Raw genomic sequence first — 22,550 nt, forward strand, 5'->3', positions numbered from 1 at the left:
GGTGACCGTTCGATCTTGTCAGATGGGTCAATTTGGTGGATCTTGGCCGTTTATTCTGCTTCTGGTCGTGGGTGGGTGGGTGTCAACCCAGATTCCCCTCCCTAGATGAAGCCATGAAACAACGCTATTCTACCCGCTTGTGCCTGCGCGTGGGACCAACAGGTATCTGGGTCCACTCGTCAGTCACCTGGGGTGGGTTTTGGCTGGTTTACTTGTGGCTGCGGGTGTAGGGGTCGGTGGATGTGGTGGGCTGTGGGATGCGTGGGCAGCCTCCCATTTGCTCCTCTCTCTGGATCAGGCCAACAAACCCTAGGCCAATCCCCGCAGCCGCCACCCCTCTCCAATCCTCATGCTCATCTATTCCCCAATCCCCGTCCCTCTCTCCTCCAATCCCATCAAGATCCACTCCCGTCCTTCACTGCCACTCCATTTGCTTGTTTTCTGTTTGGCTGGAGCAGGGGGAAGGGAAGCATGGCTCCATGGTTGGGGAGGTGGAGGTCAACGTGGTGAAGCCACGGGGGAATATGACAACCTGTGATGTGCATCGGCTCCCGCGGCTTCGGCGACCTCTCCCTCCTCCTAGGTGGTCTCCTGCTCCTCCTCTTCCTTCAATTGGTGTGTGGCTCGAGGAGAGCGACCAGGGGCGTCGTCCGTCTCCTCCAAGTTCTGCTGATGCTTGTCTCTCTATCTCACGATTTCCTTATCTTTGCAGCGATTCAGAAGGGTATCCTTCTCCCTGCAGCGATTTACAAGGGGTTTCTTCTCTCTGCAGCGATTTGGAAGGGGGAGTGAGGATATTGCGGGGGAGATGAAGTGGACGCCTGAAATTTGCCTCCGAAACCCATGAAGAACTCGATTCAGTTCGGTTGGCTGGTTTCCCTTCTTTTCTTGCAAGGGATGTTGTTTTGTTCATGGTTCTCTCATGTTAGATGCAGTCCTCTTGTTCGTGTTTGGTTCAGACATTATTCATGTTAGTTTTCTTTTGGATTGTGTGTCTTTATTTTGATCATTTTCTTCATTTTGTTTTGATTATTTTCCCTGCAACTATTCACAGGTTAATCCCATGCTGATCTGAGATGGCAGGATGTGGCTTTTACATAAGAAAGCATTAGTTTCCATTGACTGGACACAAGGTACTTTTCGTATATATTTTATTATGTGTTCTTGATATAGGTACAAGATCGGCTGACAGGATATATGAATATTGTGCCCTACTGGCTAAATTAGTTTCCTCCCTTTCTTGACACCAGGCCATGTCCATAGGTGATGTTCTTAAAGTTTATGGTCAGATGGAAGGGCTACCAGGATCGGCCTCCTCCAACCCCACCCCTCCTCAGGGCCCACGGCAACAAAGTTATACCATGACACAGAGACACATCAACAAAATGCACAAGCCTGACACTATGACAGTAGCTTGATTAGTTAGTATTTGTGCTCTTGTGCGCCTTCGTGCTTTGTGCATTCTTGCATTTTTAATACTGTGTTTATCAGCATCTCTGGAGATGTTCCATCCTTGGGACTTTGCTTGACATGGATTCTGCTTTATATAGGTGGTCATCTTGCTGGATATATTTGCTTGGGTACTGTCATGGGCGATATATCCACTTTGTTCGGTTGTACACAAGATTCTGCTCTATTCTTGATAAGTTTCAGAACTTGTTGTGATTTGATATGAGGTTAGTTGCCAATTTTCTTTTGTGCTCAGTACCGAAATGTGCTCGAGTTTGTATTTACTACGTTACCCATAATGTGAGAAAATTTTCATGGGAAATTTAAGAATAGTTGTGCCACTGCTAAATATTTGTAGCAGTAGCAAGCTGAGCCAGAGGGCAAGCTTGCTTCTTCACTTGAGGTCCTCGTATGTTTTTGTTAGAATTGCATGTCTGAAATTCACATTTTTTGTATTTTTGTGGTAAAACTTGCAAGCAACTTCTGGCATGCGCCATCTAATGAATATTGCCTTCTATAGTTCAGTGAGGTGAAGTACAATACCAAAGTTGGTTGCTTCTTATACTGATTGCATCAATAGAAGTGCAGCAGCCCACAACTAAATGATGGATTTATTCATACTGATGCTAAGTAGGCAAAGTATGCGATTTCCAGTCAAATACTTTGCTCATGTACTAATATGATTTTAAGTACCAGTATGGATGAAAATAGGCTCGCACTTTTTAGGTTTTGTATATATATAATTTTAATAGATTCGCATCCTACATGTGGTACTTATTCAGTTTGTCCTATCTTATTCTTCAAAGTGAATTTGCTGTTTGAACATCCCCTTGGATGTTTCTCGATACTTCCGTGCCTCTGTGATTTTAGATACTCCCTCCAATCCCTGCGCAGCTGCCAGACAACATACCTTGTTGCCGACGCCCAACAAGGTATCTTCCAAAATCTCAATCTGTGTGTGCTTGCTTGCTGCTGCGCCTGCTTCCTTTGCAGCGAGGCTTCTTGCTTGATGGTTTGCTCTGATGGTGTTGATTTTGTCCTGCCGGGTTGATGATTGATGGCGCGGGAGCAGGAGAAGATGATGAGGGTGATGCGCCGCCCTCATGTCGATGGTCAGCCATACGACTGATCCTAGGATTTCCTCTCTCGGTGAACTTTCAAGGCCCTTACTTCATGCACGGTCACAATAGGAAATCAGAGTTATCATTGGTGCAGCTTGTGATGGACCAGCTTTGAGGAATTGGTATGCCTGAACTATGGATTGCCTCAATGGAACACTGAACTATGGATTATTCATGTTGCGGTTAGTAGGCTTAGTAGGCCTATGAATGTATTACGCTGCAATTAGGACTGTTCTGGATGCACTAATTTAGCAAATTATTTTACCTAAAAAATTAAATGGATAGTGGATTAATGCAGGAACTATTGCATGGATGTGATCTAAAACTAGAAATCCATGTACTCACTTATTTTCCATTTTTTGACATTGCACTAATTTGGTATCATGAATATGAAGTGGACACAACAAGTGGAAGATTTACAATTCACAGGGGGCAGGTAAACCATGGGCGGAATCTTTATCTGTGCACTTATCAGCCAAAGGGCTACTGTCATTTTGCCTTAATTGAAGACCTACACGTCATGTTGTCTGTCCTCCGGAAACCATAATGCTTAATTAGATCCGAAGTTGACTTCATATATTTTTAGTTAGTGATATTTGTACTGCTTTCCCGGTCCAGATAGATGAAGAGAAATTTGTACTTTCTGTCTAAAGATTCAAACATGGGGAACACAGTTAATATCTCATGCATTATGCCTAATCATATGTAGGCCAAGATATAGCAGAGGTGTCAGAAAGTTCAGGTGAGATCCAAATACTCCATAACCTATGATTTCCTAGCTATTGGTGCATTATTCATGATTATTGAATTAACATAGCACACCTTTCTTAAATTAAATGGTAAGAAAAGTCACAGGACTACGATGTAATTAGGCAGCAAAACTGAAATCTGCTACCTGATGCTCTGCTTGGGTATAGGATTCAGTTTTTCATTGCGGAAATCTTCCAAGTTGACACTTATGAGTTGTGGTCTGTAGACTTTCTGCTTAATGTATCTTCACCATAATATCTATACAATTAGCATGCTACATTTTATATTAACTTTGTGACCAATGCTGCCAATCTTTGCCGGCCATTCTTATACTTGGTGATGTGCTTAGCTTAGCTAATTAGATACTTATCAGATATTATTTCAAGAATGACTATGAAACTTTTAGCATATACTTCTATTTTTTTGTTACAGGTATAATATATGTCCAAGAGATAAGTTGGTGCTGGGAGTCACTGTTGCAGTATATGGAAAAAAATGATCTTACTTTACTCCATGATCATGTATTCTTTCTCATGGATCATAAATAGCCTGGGGTCTTCTCCTTTGCGCTCTGCTTTATTCTTATACAACTTTTCTCTATTTTGTTGCGCCCTTTATGTACACAGCTGAATATGTACAACATATATAATCGTCATCAGTTGCAGTTGTTTAGAGTATTCATGAGCACCAGGGAGCAGAAGGAGTTGGGGAGGAAGGAGGAGTCCACAGCCATCCATCAGCGGTGGCAGTGCAGGGTCGAGTTGGAGGCAAACACATCAAGAAGCATGTAATAAGGTGACAGTCGCTGGGCCATTACCACAAGAACTTGAGTTTGAGACCCTAAAGCAAACTAGGTAAATGTTCTCTGAATAAAAGTATTAATCTGCTTGTTTGTGTGTTGTCTCTGATCTATGGGTGAGAGAAAAGAGAATAGCTTTTTAACGGGAAGGCAAATTATCTGTCCATGTTCTATTATCCTTGGGTATCAAAAGTTGTCTTCGTTATTTCTCTGTTTTTAAATATGTATGCCTAGACACACAGGGTATTCAGTCCAGTCTTATTGCAAACAGGAACAATTCGGTTGATGCTATTGGGTGTCATGGATGTCTTGCATCTCAGATTTATACTTACGAGAAAATCATGAGTTTCTCAGATTTTGTACCACCATGTGGATAGTTGGGAAGGAGTTTTTAAAGAAAATTAATGCTAGAGCATATGCGCATAGGTATATGAGTAGTAGTACAGGAAGAAAAGCTTGCCTGGTGCATTTATACAGTGACATAGGTTGAATTCACACGAAGTAAGATTCTGAACTTTTATTAATGGTAGCTAGAAAATCCAAAGCACAAGCTATATAAATACATATTGGTACAAGTTTACGTAAGAATGCATGAATAACTTTCCAAGCTTGTTCTTGTGATAAATTTATGCTATCCAGTATACTAGCTGCTACCACCGCTTCTAAACTAATTCCTAAATTGAATGATTTAAATTTTGCATCTCTGAAACTCCAGTAGCACCTATTCCGAAAGTTTGAAATTTCATTGCTCTGTATGTGGCCATCATGCCGCGTGCTTGTCCAAATAAAAAAAAACATCCGACTGGTGCTATACATGTTGCTAGGCTGAGAGCTTAATTATTTTGCTGATTTCTTCTCACTATTGCCTCACTTAAAATTTTGTGGTATATCCATCACTTTTAAGTTTATACATATGTTGTCTTACTATTTGACTTATATCATTTGATGTCCAGGGTTGTTCTATTTATTCTACTTGATTCGGGCAGCCTACCATTCTCATGTTGTAGATTATTTTCCCTGGTGTCTAACAATAATAAACTTAGGTTATTTGTTTTCTTTGAGAACAAAAATCAACCTTGACGAAGAACTTTAGAAAGCGGAAGAGAGAGTGAGGGAGGAGAAAAAGGAGACCCCAGGATCCCTGACAATACCTACAGAGCAAAGTGGGTACTCCACGACTTGTCCATAACTTGCACATCCTGGAACAAAATCTGGAGTTGTGGTAGCCTGAATCTATTTTCAAATTAGTAGGATTATTGTTGTTGGTAAATTATGACACAACAAACAAGTGCTTAGGAGTTATAAATTACCTTTTGATTGTGCCAGTGTAGTCTCGGTTGGACTGTAGGCTGAAAAGTATCAAACTGAGCAACACCGTAGTTGGGTGAGGCTAAAGATTGATTTATACCATGAGGATGCAGCATCTTGGAAATCATCCCTGCCATCTGCCTAGGAGGAACAAACCACCTACTCCCAATAGGGTAGACGAAACAGCTGGTACAGGATGTGTACTATATACATGAAAATAGTAGAAAATGTACTTAGGAACACTATTTAAAAGGGTAATAAATGGTATAACCAACAAACGAAATACATTAGTATATATGAAATGGAAGATGGTACAGAATATCATTATATCCCCTGACAGGCCAGGCTAAGACACGCAGATGGCTTGATGCTACACAACAACAATATCTCAGCACGCTATAATGATGTCACACAGCCAATGATGACCAATTTTTTTTGTATGATCTGTGATACCCATACACTACTGAAGTTGTTCAAAATCAGTAATACCTTGCAAAGTCTACTTTTTTTGTTTTTGTTCTAGACTAGATGTTTATTGTTTGTATGTCACCTTATTTTGAATATAGAAAAATATCTTTTTATTTATTTTGTTATGTCTAATGGAAGTTATTAGTTTGGTGTGGTGAAGTAATCATTTTAAGCATCAAAACCATGATATTTGAGTATTATTGCTTCCAAGTGATGACTAATTTTGAGAACAGATTACTTTTTGCGCCTCTTTTTCCGGTACGAACCAGTACTCACTTGCTATTGGTTCTGTTTACCACCATTTCCTTGGTATTATGGGTCTCCTCATTATAGAGGTATTCAGAGTCCTAATGTTATTATATGTCAATGTTGCAATCATATCATCACGGTTACATATATATCAAAGAATACTAACTGTTTTAAACTGAAATATGGCTCACAAAGCTTACTTTAACACTTACATTTTTCGGTGGCTCAAAGTAGACCCCCTGCCATGAAACCTTCAGGCCACTCAGGTTCAGAGTAGTTTTGTTGTAGCGCGAAGTCTTCACTGTGACATTCGAACTAACAAGCCATGTACTGTACGCGGACATGTACCTCTAGGTCACCAATTCACATTATTTCTGAACTGTGTAGTTTGGAACAACAATACTTCACTTTCAACAGTATAATATGTATGAATGGTTTAGCCACATGAGTTAACTAGCAGGTTATTTCTTTACAAACAGTGGCATCTAGCTGAACTAATAGATTAACTCAGGTTTTTTTTCTAGGTTTAAGCCATGGCATTACATCATTCTATTGGAGAAGTCCTGGTCTACTTCCTTCGACCAAGCAGTGTATAGGTTGTTTACTTTAGTTCATAGTAGGACATGTTGTATTAATGAAGATTTACATATTGTTTCACTGACATGTATTAATGAAGATTTACATTTTGTTTTGCCCATCGGATAGTCTTTCATTTGATTTCTACAGATGCTTAATATAATATTTTACAAACTGTTTATTGGGGACGTGAGCCAAGGCGGACCCCAAAATATTTCTCTATTTTCTTGAATGTCTATGTGTGGGCTACTCCAGTTGTGATTTTGTTTGTTTTATCCTAATATCTTCCTATTCACTTTGTTTTTTAAAAGCTAAAACACATAGCGAAATTCACGGGATCGTGCGCCAAGGCGCACATTTAACCGGGATGGTGGTGATGCGAAACTGTGATGTCTAACTATTTCTATAAATATCAGGTGTAAAAGACTATTGATAGGAGGACAATAGGAGAACAAGAGATGCGCATTACCTCCCCGGCCTCTTCTTCGGCAAGGATCCGCAGGTTCTCTCTATCTTTGGCAAGTAACACTAACATGTTTATCATAGCCACATGTAGTGTTGTACATCTAAGAAATTATTTTAATTAGAAAAAAACACTACTTTTTATAGTGCTATTGTCGGCCCAGTAATCGCTTCTTTCAACTTCTGACACATACTATTCCTTGGCATGCTTATTATTGACCAACATGGAATTAGCGTTACATTGGTTATTGGGGATGCATTTATTAGGTGCCCTAAAAATTCAAGATTTATCACATACGTTCCTCGCTTATTTTCTTTCTGCCCAAAATAGTACTCGGTGAGCTGACATGTGCCGATTTGTGTGTAGCACACCAGACAGGTGGTTGTTCTTAAGTTTACCTCTCTGATAGTGCTTCTCATGTTTCTCCATGAACACCGCTGATGTATAAGTTTTAAGATGGATTTTGCAAAATGGCATACTATATTTGATAGCACATTTTCATGGCCATCCTAATTTATTTTCTTGGTGCATTCTCTATTAATACTCAAGGTGACGTGACTTCTTGAGAGTACATAAAAAATACCACGCTGGTTTCAACTACTTGGCAATAGAATTTCTATCTGAATTTATTTCTCTGTGTGGGGTTTTAAAAGGTTATGCTAGACCCATAAAAAAGTTCATATATTACAATGAGATCGCTGGAATCTCAGTTGATGCATACCCTTTTTATTTACTTATCTCTGGATCACTGGCTTGCGATAACTTTTCAAATAACAAGAGGAATTTCTCTGAAATATCTGCATTTTCTTTCTTTAGGTAGCGGCTTTTGAAGAGAACAACAGTCTTTGGACTGAGCTAACATACGCATGAGTCAAAGGATTCAGTTCATGCCTCTTAGTGTTGTTGTTTCATTTATGCTAGCTTCATTAACATGCAGCTAGAACAACAACAGAGACACAAGGTTTGTATTTCTATTTTGTGTAGAGTTTATTCAGTTCAACTCATCGGTGGAAGATGCTGACCCGACTCGCTAATATTCTCTCTTATGACTCATTTATTTCTGGTGGACTTGTAGCATGATGAAGACACTCGAGAGACCTGCAATAACTCTCTTATGTCTCCTCCGGCGCCCCAAACATGCAGCTAGAACAACAACGGAGACACAAGGTCCGTACTTTTATTTTGTGTAGAGTTTATTCAGTTCAACTCATCGGTGGAAGATGCTGACTCGACAGCTGATATTCTCTCTTATGACTCATTTATTTCCCCGGACTTGTAGCATGATGAAGACACTCGAGAGACCTGCAATAAGTGTGCGAACCTTGGTGGAGACGAGATAATGGTAGTATGATTCAGATTTGAGGAAACACCGTGTGACTTGCTTCTCTTCAGTAGATGTTTACGCATGATATTCTTTGTGAAAACTTGATTTTTTTTATGCTGTGTATGATTAGTGAAAGGTAATTCTCATAGACATAGGCCCTTTTAATTGTTCATCATATTCCTCTGATATATTATCTATGTTTTTTAGATTATGTTTCCTAAGCAGTTGTCTTTCCTTTCCATGTGGCTTAGCTACAAGTGTTTAGTATCGATGCACCTCTTTCTTTGTTGTCTTTTTTTTTCTTAACTGTGTATCCTGCTCATATGCTGGAAATATTTGGAGTAAACTTAGGGATAGAAAACGTTAGTTTATATTTAGGATGGTGCACTTCTCAAAATAAAATCAATATTCTTTACTTAGTGGTTGCGTTGCCAAAATGTGGTCATGTGTACTCAATACTACTGTGATAGTAGGCTGATACGCATAAAGTTTTTAGATGCAGCATTAGAGCTTATTCCGTTTACATTGGTTTCTATTTCTAGAGATCTACATGATGTGGTGTTTCCTTATGATTCTGTTTTTCCGTTGAATACATTTAGTTCTAATCAGAATTACAATAGATCTGTTTTAGGGTCTAAGAGTCTTTTAATAGAGTACCGAGATTTTTAAAAAAAGTGTCTTCTACCCATGAATAGTCTCCTTCAAACAAGTGAAAGTGCCAATGATCTGCGTTTTACGAGTTCATTCTTTTATACATATCATTACACATAGTTTTTCCAGATGGGCTCTTCCACTTGCCACTTGATATCAGTTTAAAGTGGAAGGCCTTTTTTACTGCTATGTTGAATCTCAAGTAATACTAAGATATAATAGACATGATGTAGTTATGATCATCTACCTTTTATAAAATACTGCTGCCCCTTTTTTAATGGTAGATTTCTTTTGCTTAGAAATGGAAATACTGCTTAGGTCATCCTATGGACCCGCTACGTTTTTTTGCTCTACATAGTTTGTTTTTTTCTCAAATTTATTTTATACTGTCACATTGTTCATTCAAGGAACAACTCGAGCAACATGTACATGTTCAGGCAATGGAACCTGTGATGGTTTTCTAAGAGCTGTAGAAAAGCATTTATAGTGCCCCTTACAGGTGGATGTATGCTTGTATTTCTGCTTGGATACTGTATGGAGAAACTTAAAAATGTATATTCAAATTTGGTGCACCATATTTCTTTTTATTGGGCCATACTTTGTCCATGACAGCAAGTACGATTTGTGTCGCAGACGTTGAGAAAATCCTCTTGACCCAATAAATATCCAAGGATTTCCTATTTCAAGTCCATGGCTATTGATCTGGTGAAAAAAATATTGGTAGCAAGTTGAACTGTACTTCATAGATGACAAGATGTAGTTATATCGCTTCACGTTGTATGATAATATCATTTGCCCGTTTCACTTCCAAACTAAAATCGCTGAATATAAGTTAATTGGTTCATTCCCAAGTATGTGCTCTCTTCTCATCTGTTATTTAGATTGTATGCCCCTTTTAATTTGAATTCTCTCTGATGTGTGCAGACATGAAATATTTTCAATCGCTTCTCAGTTCTGAAATTAGCTCCTCTCTTCATGTATTGCCATGGGACTAATTAAGGACCTGATCATCGAAGGTGGCAGTAAGGCGTGTGAGCAATTAATTATCAGGTGTTAGCTTGGAAAGGCATATGCAAGTGTTGTCTTAGGGAGCCTTGAATTCCTGCAAGTTCATTTCCAACAACAAATGTACATTTTGATTCCTAAATATAATAAGAAACTGAATCTGTATTACATTTTCGTTCAGTAATATGTGACTATTTGTGCCAGTTTTGTACACATATTAGGAAAAAAACTACAATCAAGACAAAATTAAACACATATTATCCGATTCTTTATGAATATTTGAAATAGAGTTTTATCATCGATTTGTACAAATGCTAAGACCGAGGTTTGTTAATTCTGGAGCTTTTGTAATTCTCAAAAAATATTGCTTTAGTGAAATTTTTAGTGCCGTTATATAAAATCTATATTGGCAAGAGCTTCACGGGATCGTGCGCCAAGGCGCACATCTAAATCTAGTTATTTTGAGACGCTGCACCCTGCACAACAGAAGGAACAACACTAACAATGGGATTAGTAGCATGAGTATTTTCCATATTTAAATCATTAGTAGTATCGCTCCCCAACTCAGAATTTCGAAGAGAAGGGTCAAGAAGAAGTATTTGTTTTCGAAGAAGAGCACCAGCATTAGGGTGCAAAGATTTGAAAGGAAAAACTGACTCGTCAAACACAACATCCCTCGAGACGTAGACTCGACCCGTGGTTACTTCAAGACACTTAACCCCTTTGTGATGAGGGCTATATCCAAGGAAGACACATTGTTTGGATCGAAAAGCGAGCTTGCGTTTGTTATAGGGACGCAAATTAGGCCAACAAGCACAACCAAAGACGCGTAGGGATGAGTAGTTGGGACGAGTACCAAGGAGACGATGAACAGGTGTATCATTATTGATGACTTTGCTAGGGAGCATGTTAATGAGGTATGTGGCTGTGAGAAAGGCTTCATCCCAAAATTTTAGAGGCATACCAGCATGAGAAAGAAGAGCTAGCCCAACTTCCACAATGTGACGATGTTTACTTTCAGCAGCACCATTTTGCTGATGAGCGTGGGGACAGGAGACTAGATGTGTGATCCCTTGTGTCTGAAAAAGAGAGTTCAGTTTGATGTATTCACCACCCCAGTCAGATTGAACTGTGATGATTTTCTTGCCAAGCTTGCGCTCAATGAGAGTTTGAAAGTTAGCAAAAGCAGCTAAGGCATCAGACTTGCGTTTGAGTAAATAGATCCAAGTAAATTTACTATAGTTATCAATAAAGCTTACATAGTAATCATGACGCCCAACAGAAGTAGGTGCAGGACCCCATACATCAGAAAATACTAACTGTAAAGGGGCTGTAGATACACTGGTGGAGATAGGATAGGGAAGCTGATGACTTTTAGCTTGTTGACAAGGATCACAAATCGACCCAACACTAGAATCTCTAACACACGGAAGTTTATTTTTGCTAATAATCTGACTAACAATAGCTAAAGAAGGATGACCTAGTCGACTATGCCACCGAGGTCGAGAGGGCTTGACGGCAACAAAGGCATGTTTTGAAGAACTTGAGGACGCAAAAGATGCAATGAGGGGATAGAGGCCTCCAACACATCTTCCTCTATGAATTATTTTCCTGGTAGCCAGATCCTTTATCAAAAAGAAGAATGGGTGAAATTCTATGAAGACATGATTATCATATGTGAAGCGATGGACAGAGAGCAAATTTTTGGAAGCATTGGGAACATGAAGTATATTACGAAGATGAAAATCATGAGTAGGGTTACGAACTACTGACCAATGTGGGAAATATTCATACCTTGCCCATTGGGAGTGTTGACCTTGTCATGTCCTTTGTAGGCGTCCCGGAGAGTCAAATTGTTGAGCTCTCCTGTGATGTGGTGGGTAGCTCCAGAGTCCTGGTACCAGTTGGTGTCCACACCATAGGCGGCATGAACTTCTTTCTCACTATAATCATCATTATTAGCATAGTGAGACCAGCAATCTTTTGCATAGTGCCCCTCCTTGTTGCATATTTGGCACGTGGCATCAACCCAGGGGGTAGTCTTGCGCCGTCCACGCCCTCGGCCGCGCCCTCCTCCGGGTGGTCCACGGCCTCCACCACGCCCCTGTTGGAAGGGACGATCATCACGCCGCGAGTCACGGCGGTTGTCTTGGCGATCCCCACGGAACCGCCCATTGTTGTTGTTGTAGTTTCCATTGCCGTCGTTACGGGAGCGCCACTGACGAGAAACAGCATTGGCTGAGGACTCAAACTCAGGAGGAGAGGGTTCAGCCAGGAGGATCCGTCGCTGATCATAGGCATGAAGCTGCGAGTAGAGGCGGCTGAGGGTGATGGGACCTGTTGCCACGCCAAGGGCAGCAACGAGAGCATTGTAGTCCTTGCCTAGGCCGGCAAAGATGTAGGACACCAATTGCCTGTCTTGAAGAGGGTGACCAGCCGCAACCAGTTCGTCGGCGAAACCCTGCATCTTGGCTAAAAACTCGGAGGTGGTCATCTGCAGCTTTTTTGTATTGGCAAGAGCAACAAGGAGATTATCAACTTTGGCTTCAGATTGTGCAGCAAACATCTCTTCAACAGCAGCCCAAACACCATGAGCCGACTCGATGCGATGTACGTGAGGAAGAACTTCCAGGGACAGGGACTGCAGAAGATAGGAGAGCACGAGTTGATCGCGGGAGAGCCAGTCCGCGTACTCTGGCTTGGCTTTCATCTTGGCGGGGGAGCCGGTGTCTTTGTCTGCCGGCACATCAACCACCTGAGACGGTGGAGCGGACTCGACGCCGGTCAGAAGACCGAGCTGCTGGGCACCGCGGATGGCGGGCAACACCTGGGACCGCCAGATTGGATAGTTGTCACGCGTGAGCTGCGTGCGCGGAGGCTGGCCGAGATTGATCGGCAGCGCGGAAGAAGAGGAGGACGCCATGGTCGATGAAGACGGCTGCGTCGTGGAGCTTGCGATCTAGGGTTTGATCGGTTATTGGCGCAAGAGGCGGCCCGATACCATGTAAAACGTAATATTGTGATCAGGTAGAATCTACTCGGATAACCCGAGCTCTATATTCACGTGTATATATAGGAGGATTACAGGGTTTAGGTCGGTTACATCAGGAGTCCTATTCGTATACAAAACTATCTCTAACACAGCACGGCGAGCAGTGCTAGCTCGGCGCCAGCGCGCATGCGCACCACGGCGAGCTTGGCCGGGATGACCGCCTTGCGCACACGCTGCACGGCGAGCTTGGCCGAAACGAGGGCCTCGCGTGGGAGCACATCGCCGCGCGCACGACGACCAGGGGCGGCCGACTTCTTGGTGAGGGGCCTGGCGGCCAGCCTGCAGCGACGCGAGCGCGTCGCGGCCTGGAACCGCTCGAGGTGTGATGGCGTGTAACTCACACGTTCGTTGGGAACCCCAAGAGGAAGGTATGATGCGCACAGCAGCAAGTTTTCCCTCAGAAAGAAACCAAGGTTTATCGAACCAGGAGGAGCCAAGAAGCACGTTGAAGGTTGATGGCGGCGGGATGTAGTGCGGCGCAACGCCAGAGATTCCGGCGCCAACGTGGAACCTGCACAACACAACCAAAGTACTTTGCCCCAACGAAACGAGTGAGGTTGTCAATCTCACCGGCTTGCTCGTAACAAAGGATTAACCGTATTGTGTGGAAGATGATTGTTTGCAGAAAACGAGTAAAGAACAAGTATTGCAGCATATTTGTATTTCAGTATAAAAGAATGGACCGGGGTCCACAGTTCACTAGAGGTGTCTCTCCCATAAGATAAAAGCATGTTGGGTGAACAAATTACAGTCGGGCAATTGACAAATAGAGAGGGCATAACAATGCACATACATGTCATGATAAGTACAGTGAGATTTACTTGGGCATTACGACAAAGTACATAGACCGCCCTCCAGCTGCATCTATGCCTAAAAAGTCCACCTTCAGGTTATCATCCGAACCCCTTCCAGTATTAAGTTGCAAAACAACAGACAATTGCATTAAGAATGGTGCGTAATGTAATCAACAACTACATCCTTAGACATAACATCAATGTTTTATCCCTAGTGGCAACAGCACATCCACAACCTTAGAACTTTCTACATCATCGTCCCGGATATCAATGGAGGCATGAACCCACTATCGAGCATAAATACTCCCTCTTGGAGTTAAGAGCAAAAACTTGGCCGAGCCTCTACTAATAACGGAGAGCATGCAAGATCATAAACAACACATAGGTAATAACTTGAAAATTAACATAACATAGTATTCTCTATCCATCGGATCCCGACAAACACAACATATAGTATTACAGATAGATGATCTTGATCATGTTAGGCAGCTCACAAGATCCAACAATGAAGCACAATGAGGAGAAGACAACCATCTAGCTACTGCTATGTGATGTCTACGGGAGCTTCTATTCTTGTAGACAGTGTTGGGCCTCCAAGAGCAGAGGTTTGTAGAACAGCAACAAGTTTCCCTTAAGTGGATCACCCAAGGTTTATCGAACTCAGGGAGGAAGAGGTCAAAGATATCCCTCTCATGCAACCCTGCAACCACAAAGCAAGAAGTCTCTTGTGTCCCCAACACACCTAATAGGTGCACTAGTTCAGCGAAGAGATAGTGAAATACAGGTGGTATGAATAAGTATGAGCAGTAGCAACGGTGCCAGAAAAGTGCTTGGCGCGTAGTTGATGGTGGTGGTATTGCAGCAATAGTAACGCGATAGAAACGAGTAAACAAGCGGTAGTAACTCAGCAGTATTTAGGAACAAGGCCTAGGGATTACACTTTCACTAGTGGACACTCTCAACATTGATCACATAACAGAATAGATAAATGCATACTCTACACTTTTGTTGGATGATGAACACATTGCGTAGGATTACACGAACCCTCAATGCCGGAGTTAACAAGCTCCACAATAATGCTCATGTTTAAGTAACCTTTAGTGTAAGATAGATCAACGAGACTAAACCAAGTACTAGCATAGCATGCACACTCGTCACCTTCATGCATATGTAGGAGGAATAGATCACATCAATATTATCATAGCAATAGTTAACTCCATAATCTACAAGAGATCATGATCATAGCATAAACCAAGTACTAACACGGTGCACGCACTGTCACCTTTGCACACATGCAGGAGGAATAAACTACTTTAATAACAAATCACTAGAGTAGCACATAGATAGTAGTGATACAAACATGCTGCAATCATAAAGAGATATAAATAAGCACCTCACTATGCCATTCAATGAGTAAGTATTCTGTGAAATATGGCCTAAGAGACCCACACGGTGCACACACTTGTCACCTTTACACACGTGGGACTAGGAGTCTCCGGAGATCACATAGGTAAAACTCACTTGACTAGCATAATGACATCTAGATTACAAGCATCATCATATGAATCTCAATCATGTAAGGCAGCTCATGAGATTATTGTATTGAAACACATAGGAGAGAGATGAACCACATAGCTACCGGTACAGCCCCGAGCCTTGATGGAGAACTACTCCCTCCTCATGGGAGCAGCAGCGGTGATGAAGATGGCGGTGGAGATGGCAGCGGTGTCGATGGAGAAGCCTTCCGGGGCACTTCCCCGCTCCGGCAGGGTGCCGGAACAGAGATCCTATCCCCCAGATCTTGGCTTCGCGATGGCGGCGGCTCTGGAAGGTTTTCGTGGGTTTCGTCGAACGCCCCGAGGTTTTTAGGTCAGGGGCTTTATATAGGCGGAGAGGCGGCGCAGGAGGGCTTCTGGGGGGCCCACACCCTAGGGGGGCGCCCCCCCCTTGGCCGCGCCGGGGTGTGGTGTGGTGGCCCTGCCCCCCTTCTCTGGCGGTTCTCGTGTGTTCTGGATGCTTCCGGGTAAAATAGGAACCTGGGCGTTGATTTCGTCCGATTCCGAGAATATTTCGTTACTAGGATTTCGAAACCAAAAACAGCGAGAAAACGAGGAACTGGCACTTCGGCATCTTGTTAATAGGTTAGTTCCGGAAAATGCACGAATATGACATAAAGTGTGCATATAACATGTAGATAACATCAATAATGTGGCATGGAACACAAGAAATTATCGATACGTTGGAGACGTATCAGCATCCCCAAGCTTAGTTCCGCTCGTCCCGAGCGGGTAAAACGATAACAAAGATAATTTCTGGAGTGACATGCCATCATAAACTTGATCATACTATTTGTAAAGCATATGTAGAGAATGCAGCGATCAAAACAATGTGTATGACATGAGTAAACAAGTGAATCATAAAGCAAAGACTTTTCATGAATAGCACTTCAAGACAAGCATCAATAAGTCTTGCATAAGAGTTAACTCATAAAGCAATAATTCAAAGTAAAGGTATTGAAGCAACACAAAAGAAGATTAAGTTTCAGCGGTTGCTTTCAACTTGTAACATGTATATCTCATGGATATTGTCAACATAGAGTAATATAATAAGTGCAATAAACAAGTATGTAGGAATCAATGCACAGTTCACACAAGTGTTTGCTTCTTGAGGTGGATAGAAATAGGTGAACTGACTCAACATTGAAAGTAAAAGAATGGTCCTCATAGAGGAAAAGCATCGATTGCTATATTTGTGCTAGAGCTTTGATTTTGAAAACATATAGAGAGCATAAAAATAAAGTTTTGAGAGGTGTATGTTGTTGTCAACGAATGGTAGCGGGTACTCTAACCCCCTTGCCAGACAAACCTTCAAAGAGCGGCTCCCATTTTATTTTATTTTTGGGTGGCACTCCTTCCAACCTTTCTTTCACAAACCATGGCTAACCGAATCCTCGGGTGCCTGCCAACAATCTCATACCATGAAGGAGTGCCTTTTCATTTTAGTTTTATTATGATGACACTCCTCCCAACCTTTGCTTACACAAGCCATGGCTAACCGAATCCTTCGGGTGCTCGTCCAACAATCACATACCATGGAGGAGTGTCTATTTTTGTTAATTAATTTGGGACTCAGGAATCCCATTGCCAGCTCTTTTTGCAAAATTATTGGATAAGCGGATGAAGCCACTAGTCCATTGGTGAAAGTTGCCCAAGAAGAATGAAAGATAAACACCACATACTTCCTCATGAGCTATAAAACATTGACACAAATCAGAGGTGATAAATTTTGAATTGTTTAAAGGTAGCACTCAAGCAATTTACTTTGGATTGGCGGGAAAATACCATGTAGTATAGGTAGGTATGGTGGACACAAATGGCATAGTGGTTGGCTCAAGTATTTTGGATGCATGAGAAGTATTCCCTCTCGATACAAGGTTTAGGCTAGCAAGGCTTATTTGAAACAAACACAAGGATGAACCGGTGCAGCAAAACTCACATAAAAGACATATTGAAAACATTATAAGACTCTACACCGTCTTCCTTGTTGTTCAAACTCAACACTAGAAATTATCTAGACCTTAGAGAAACCAAATATGCAAACCAAATTTTAGCATGCTCTATGTATTTCTTCATTAATGGGTGCAAAGCATATGATGCAAGAGCTTAAACATGAGCACAACAATTGCCAAGTATCACATTACCCAAGACATTATAGCAATTACTACATGTATCATTTTCCAATTCCAACCATATAACAATTTAACGAAGAGGAAACTTTGCCATGAATATTATGAGCTAAGAACACATGTGTTCATATGAACCAGCGGAGCGTGTCTCTCTCCCACACAAGCATGATGTAATCCAATTTATTCAAACACAAACAAAAATAGAAACAAACAAACAGACGCTCCAAGTAAAGTACATAAGACGTGGCCGAATAAAAATATAGTTTCAAGAGAAGGAACCTGATAATTTGTCGATGAAGAAGGGGATGCCTTGGGCATCCCCAAGCTTAGACGCTTGAGTCTTCTTGATATATGCAGGGATGAACCACCGGGGCATCCCCAAGCTTAGACTTTTCACTCTTCTTGATCGTAGTATATCATCCTCCTCTCTTGACCCTTGAAAACTTCCTCCACACCAAACTCGAAACAACTCATTAGAGGGTTAGTGGACAATAAAAATTAACATGTTCAGAGGTGACACAATCATTCTTAACACTTCTGGACATTGCATAAAGCTACTGGACATTAATGGATCAAAGAAATTCATCCAACATAGCAAAAGAGGCAATGCGAAATAAAAGGCAGAATCTGTCAAAACAGAACAGTCCGTAAAGATGGATTTTATTAGGCCACCAGACTTGCTCAAATGAAAATGCTCAAATTGAATGAAAGTTGCGTACATATCTGAGGATCACTCACGTAAATTGGCATAATTTTCTGAGTTACCTACAGAGAATTAGACCCAGATTCGTGACAGCAAAGAAATCTGTTTCTGCGCAGTAATCCAAATCTAGTACTTACTTTACTATCAAAGACTTTACTTGGCACAACAAAACACAAAACTAAGATAAGGAGAGGTTGCTACAGTAGTAAACAACTTCCAAGACACAAATATAAAACAAAGTACTGTAGCAAAATAACACATGGGTTATCTCCCAAGAAGTTCTTTCTTTTTAGCCATTAAGATGGGCTCAGCAGTTTTAATGATGCACTCGCAAGAAATAGTATTTGAAGCAAAAGAGAGCATCAAGAGGAAAATTCAAAACACATTTAAGTCTAACATGCTTCCTATGCATAGGAATCTTGTAAATAAACAAGTTCATGAAGAGCAAAGTAACAAGCATAGGAAGATAAAACAAGTGTAGCATCAAAAATTTCAGCACATAGAGAGGCATTTTAGTAACATGAAAATTTCTACAACCATATTTTCCTCTCTCATAATAACTTTCAGTAGCAACATGAGCAAACTCAACAATATAACTATCACATAAAGCATTCTTATCATGAGTCTCATGCATAAAATTATTACTCTCCACATAAGCATAATCAATTTTATTAGTAATAGTGGGAGCAAATTCAACATAGTAGCTATCATTATTATTCTCATCAAGTGTAGGAGGCATAGTATAATCACAATAAAATTTACTCTCCATAGTAGGTTGTACCAAAAGACCACTATCATTATCATCACAAATAGGAGGCAAAGTATCATCAAAGAAAATTTTCTCCTCAATGCTTGGGGGACTAAAAATATCATGAAAACCAGCTTCCCCAAGCTTAGAACTTTCTATATCATTATCAACAATGGTGTTCAAAGCGTTCATACTAATATTACTACCAGCATGCAAATAAGATTTCATAGGTTTTTTAATTTTCGCATCAAACAATCCATGTTTTAAATCAGGAAATAGAATAAGAAGCTCACTCTTGTACATTATGCCAAACTAGTGTAAACAAGAAACAACAAGATGCAATTGCAGGATCTAAAGGAAATAGCTTCGAGCACACACACGACGGCGCCGAGAAAAATACTTTACCTGAGACCGTAGTATGAGAGCCTTTTACCTTTCCTCCCCGGCAACGGCGCCAGAAAAGTGCTTGATGTCTACGGGAGCTTCTATTCTCGTAGACAGTGTTGGGCCTCCAAGAGCAGAGGTTTGTAGAACAGCAGCAAGTTTCCCTTAAGTGGATCACCCAAGGTTTATCGAACTCAGGGAGGAAGAGGTCAAAGATATCCCTCTCATGCAACCCTGCAACCACAAAGCAAGAAGTCTCTTGTGTCCCCAACACACCTAATAGGTGCACTAGTTCGGCGAAGAGATAGTGAAATACAGGTGGTATGAATAAGTATGAGCAGTAGCAACGGTGCCGAGAAAAGTGCTTGGCGCGTAGTTGATGGTGGTGGTATTGCAGCAGATAGTAACGCTAAAGAAACAATAAACAAGCAGTAGTAACTCAGCAGTATTTAGGAACAAGGCCTAGGGATTACACTTTCACTAGTGGACACTCTCAACATTGATCACATAACAGAATAGATAAATGCATACTCTACACTTTTGTTGGATGATGAACACATTGCGTAGGATTACACGAACCCTCAATGCCGGAGTTAACAAGCTCCACAATAATGCTCATGTTTAAGTAACCTTTAGTGTAAGATAGATCAACAGTACTAAACCAAGTACTAGCATAGCATGCACACTCGTCACCTTCATGCATATGTAGGAGGAATAGATCACATCAATATTATCATAGCAATAGTTAACTCCATAATCTACAAGAGATCATGATCATAGCATAAACCAAGTACTAACACGGTGCACGCACTGTCACCTTTGCACACATGCAGGAGGAATAAACTACTTTAATAACAAATCACTAGAGTAGCACATAGATAGTAGTGATACAAACATGCTGCAATCATAAAGAGATATAAATAAGCACCTCACTATGCCATTCAATGAGTAAGTATTCTGTGAAATATGGCCTAAGAGACCCACACGGTGCACACACTGTCACCTTTACACACGTGGGACTAGGAGTCTCCGGAGATCACATAGGTAAAACTCACTTGACTAGCATAATGACATCTAGATTACAAGCATCATCATATGAATCTCAATCATGTAAGGCAGCTCATGAGATTATTGTATTGAAACACATAGGAGAGAGATGAACCACATAGCTACCGGTACAGCCCCGAGCCTTGATGGAGAACTACTCCCTCCTCATGGGAGCAGCAGCGGTGATGAAGATGGCGGTGGAGATGGCAGCGGTGTCGATGGAGAAGCCTTCCGGGGCACTTCCCCGCTCCGGCAGGGTGCCGGAGCAGAGATCATGTCCCCCAGATCTTGGCTTCGCGATGGCGGCGGCTCTGGAAGGTTTTCGTGGTTTTCGTCGAACGCCCCGAGGTTTTTAGGTCAGGGGCTTTATATAGGCGGAGAGGCGGCGCAGGAGGGCTTCTGGGGGGCCCACACCCTAGGGGGGCGCCCCCCCCCTTGGCCGCGCCGGGGTGTGGTGTGGTGGCCCTGCCCCCCTTCTCTGGCGGTTCTCGTGTGTTCTGGATGCTTCCGGGTAAAATAGGAACCTGGGCGTTGATTTCGTCCGATTCCGAGAATATTTCGTTACTAGGATTTCGGAAACCAAAAACAGCAGAAAACAGGAACTGGCACTTCGGCATCTTGTTAATAGGTTAGTTCCAGAAAATGCACGAATATGACATAAAGTGTGCATATAACATGTAGATAACATCAATAATGTGGCATGGAACACAAGAAATTATCGATACGTTGGAGACGTATCACTATGGACCCATAGTCCAGGGGTGAACTACTCACTCATCACTCCGGAGGCGACCATGGCGGTGAAGAGTCCTCCGGGAGATGAATCCCCTCTCCGGCAGGGTGCCGGAGGAGATCTCCAGAATCCCCCGAGATGGGATTGGCGGCGGCGGCGTCTCCGTAAGGTTTTCCGTATCGTGGCTCTCGCATGCGGGGGTTTCGCGACGGAGGCTTTAAGTAGGCGGAAGGGCAGGTCAGGAGGCGACGCGAGGGGCCCACACGAAAGGGCCGCGCGGCCAGGAGGTGGGCCGCGCCGCCCTGGCGTGTCGCCGCCTCGTCACCCCACTTCGTTACGTCTTCGGTCTTCTGGAAGCTTCGTGGCAAAATAGGACCCTGGGCGTTGATTTCGTCCAATTCCGAGAATATTTCGTTACTAGGATTTCTGAAACCAAAAACAGCAGAAAACAGCCAATCGGCTCTTCGGCATCTTGTTAATAGGTTAGTTCCGGAAAATGCACGAATATGACATAAAGTGTGCATAAAACATGTAGATATCATCAATAATGTGGCATGGAACATAAGAAATTATCGATACGTCGGAGACGTATCAGCATCCCCAAGATTAGTTCTGCTCGTCCCGAGCAGGTAAAACAATAACAAAGATAATTTCTGAAGTGACATGCCATCATAACCTTGATCATACTATTTGTAAACATATGTAATGAATGCAGCGATCAAAACAATGGTAATGACATGAGTAAACAAGTGAATCATAAAGCAAAGACTTTTCATGAATAGTACTTCAAGACAAGCATCAATAAGTCTTGCATAAGAGTTAACTCATAAAGCAATAAATCAAAGTAAGGGTATTGAAGCAACACAATGGAAGATTAAGTTTCAGCGGTTGCTTTCAACTTGTAACATGTATATCTCATGGATAATTGTCAACATAGAGTAATATAACAAGTGCAATATGCAAGTATGTAGGAATCAATGCACAGTTCACACAAGTGTTTGCTTCTTGAGGTGGAGAGAGATAGGTGAACTGACTCAACATAAAAGTAAAAAGAATGGTCCTTCAAAGAGGAAAGCATCGATTGCTATATTTGTGCTAGAGCTTTTATTTTGAAAACATGAAACAATTTTTCAACGGTAGTAATAAAGCATATGAGTTATGAAAATTATATCTTACAAGTTGCAAGCCTCATGCATAGTATACTAATAGTTCCCGCACCTTGTCCTAATTAGCTTGGACTA

General features: G+C 41.7%; 2 long non-coding RNA genes across 5 annotated transcripts; both read left to right on the forward strand.

Moving 5' to 3' along the window:
• Positions 1–357: 357 nt before the first annotated feature.
• On the forward strand, positions 358–1,417 carry LOC124698985. Its single transcript, XR_007001197.1, has 4 exons — positions 358–583; positions 713–970; positions 1,055–1,133; positions 1,251–1,417. It is a non-coding gene; the product is annotated as an uncharacterized LOC124698985 (long non-coding RNA).
• A 204-nt stretch (positions 1,418–1,621) lies between these two features.
• On the forward strand, positions 1,622–8,656 carry LOC124698984. Of its 4 annotated transcripts, none has more exons than XR_007001194.1 (7): positions 1,622–3,841; positions 3,947–4,174; positions 6,669–6,740; positions 7,137–7,222; positions 8,000–8,144; positions 8,259–8,350; positions 8,463–8,656. It is a non-coding gene; the product is annotated as an uncharacterized LOC124698984 (long non-coding RNA). The 4 variants fall into 4 exon arrangements; XR_007001195.1 differs by having other exon boundaries at positions 3,986–4,174; XR_007001193.1 differs by lacking the exon at positions 8,259–8,350.
• The last annotated feature ends 13,894 nt before the right edge of the window (positions 8,657–22,550 follow it).

The sequence above is a fragment of the Lolium rigidum genome, chromosome 3, assembly GCF_022539505.1.
Source record: "Lolium rigidum isolate FL_2022 chromosome 3, APGP_CSIRO_Lrig_0.1, whole genome shotgun sequence".
NCBI lineage: Eukaryota > Viridiplantae > Streptophyta > Magnoliopsida > Poales > Poaceae > Lolium > Lolium rigidum.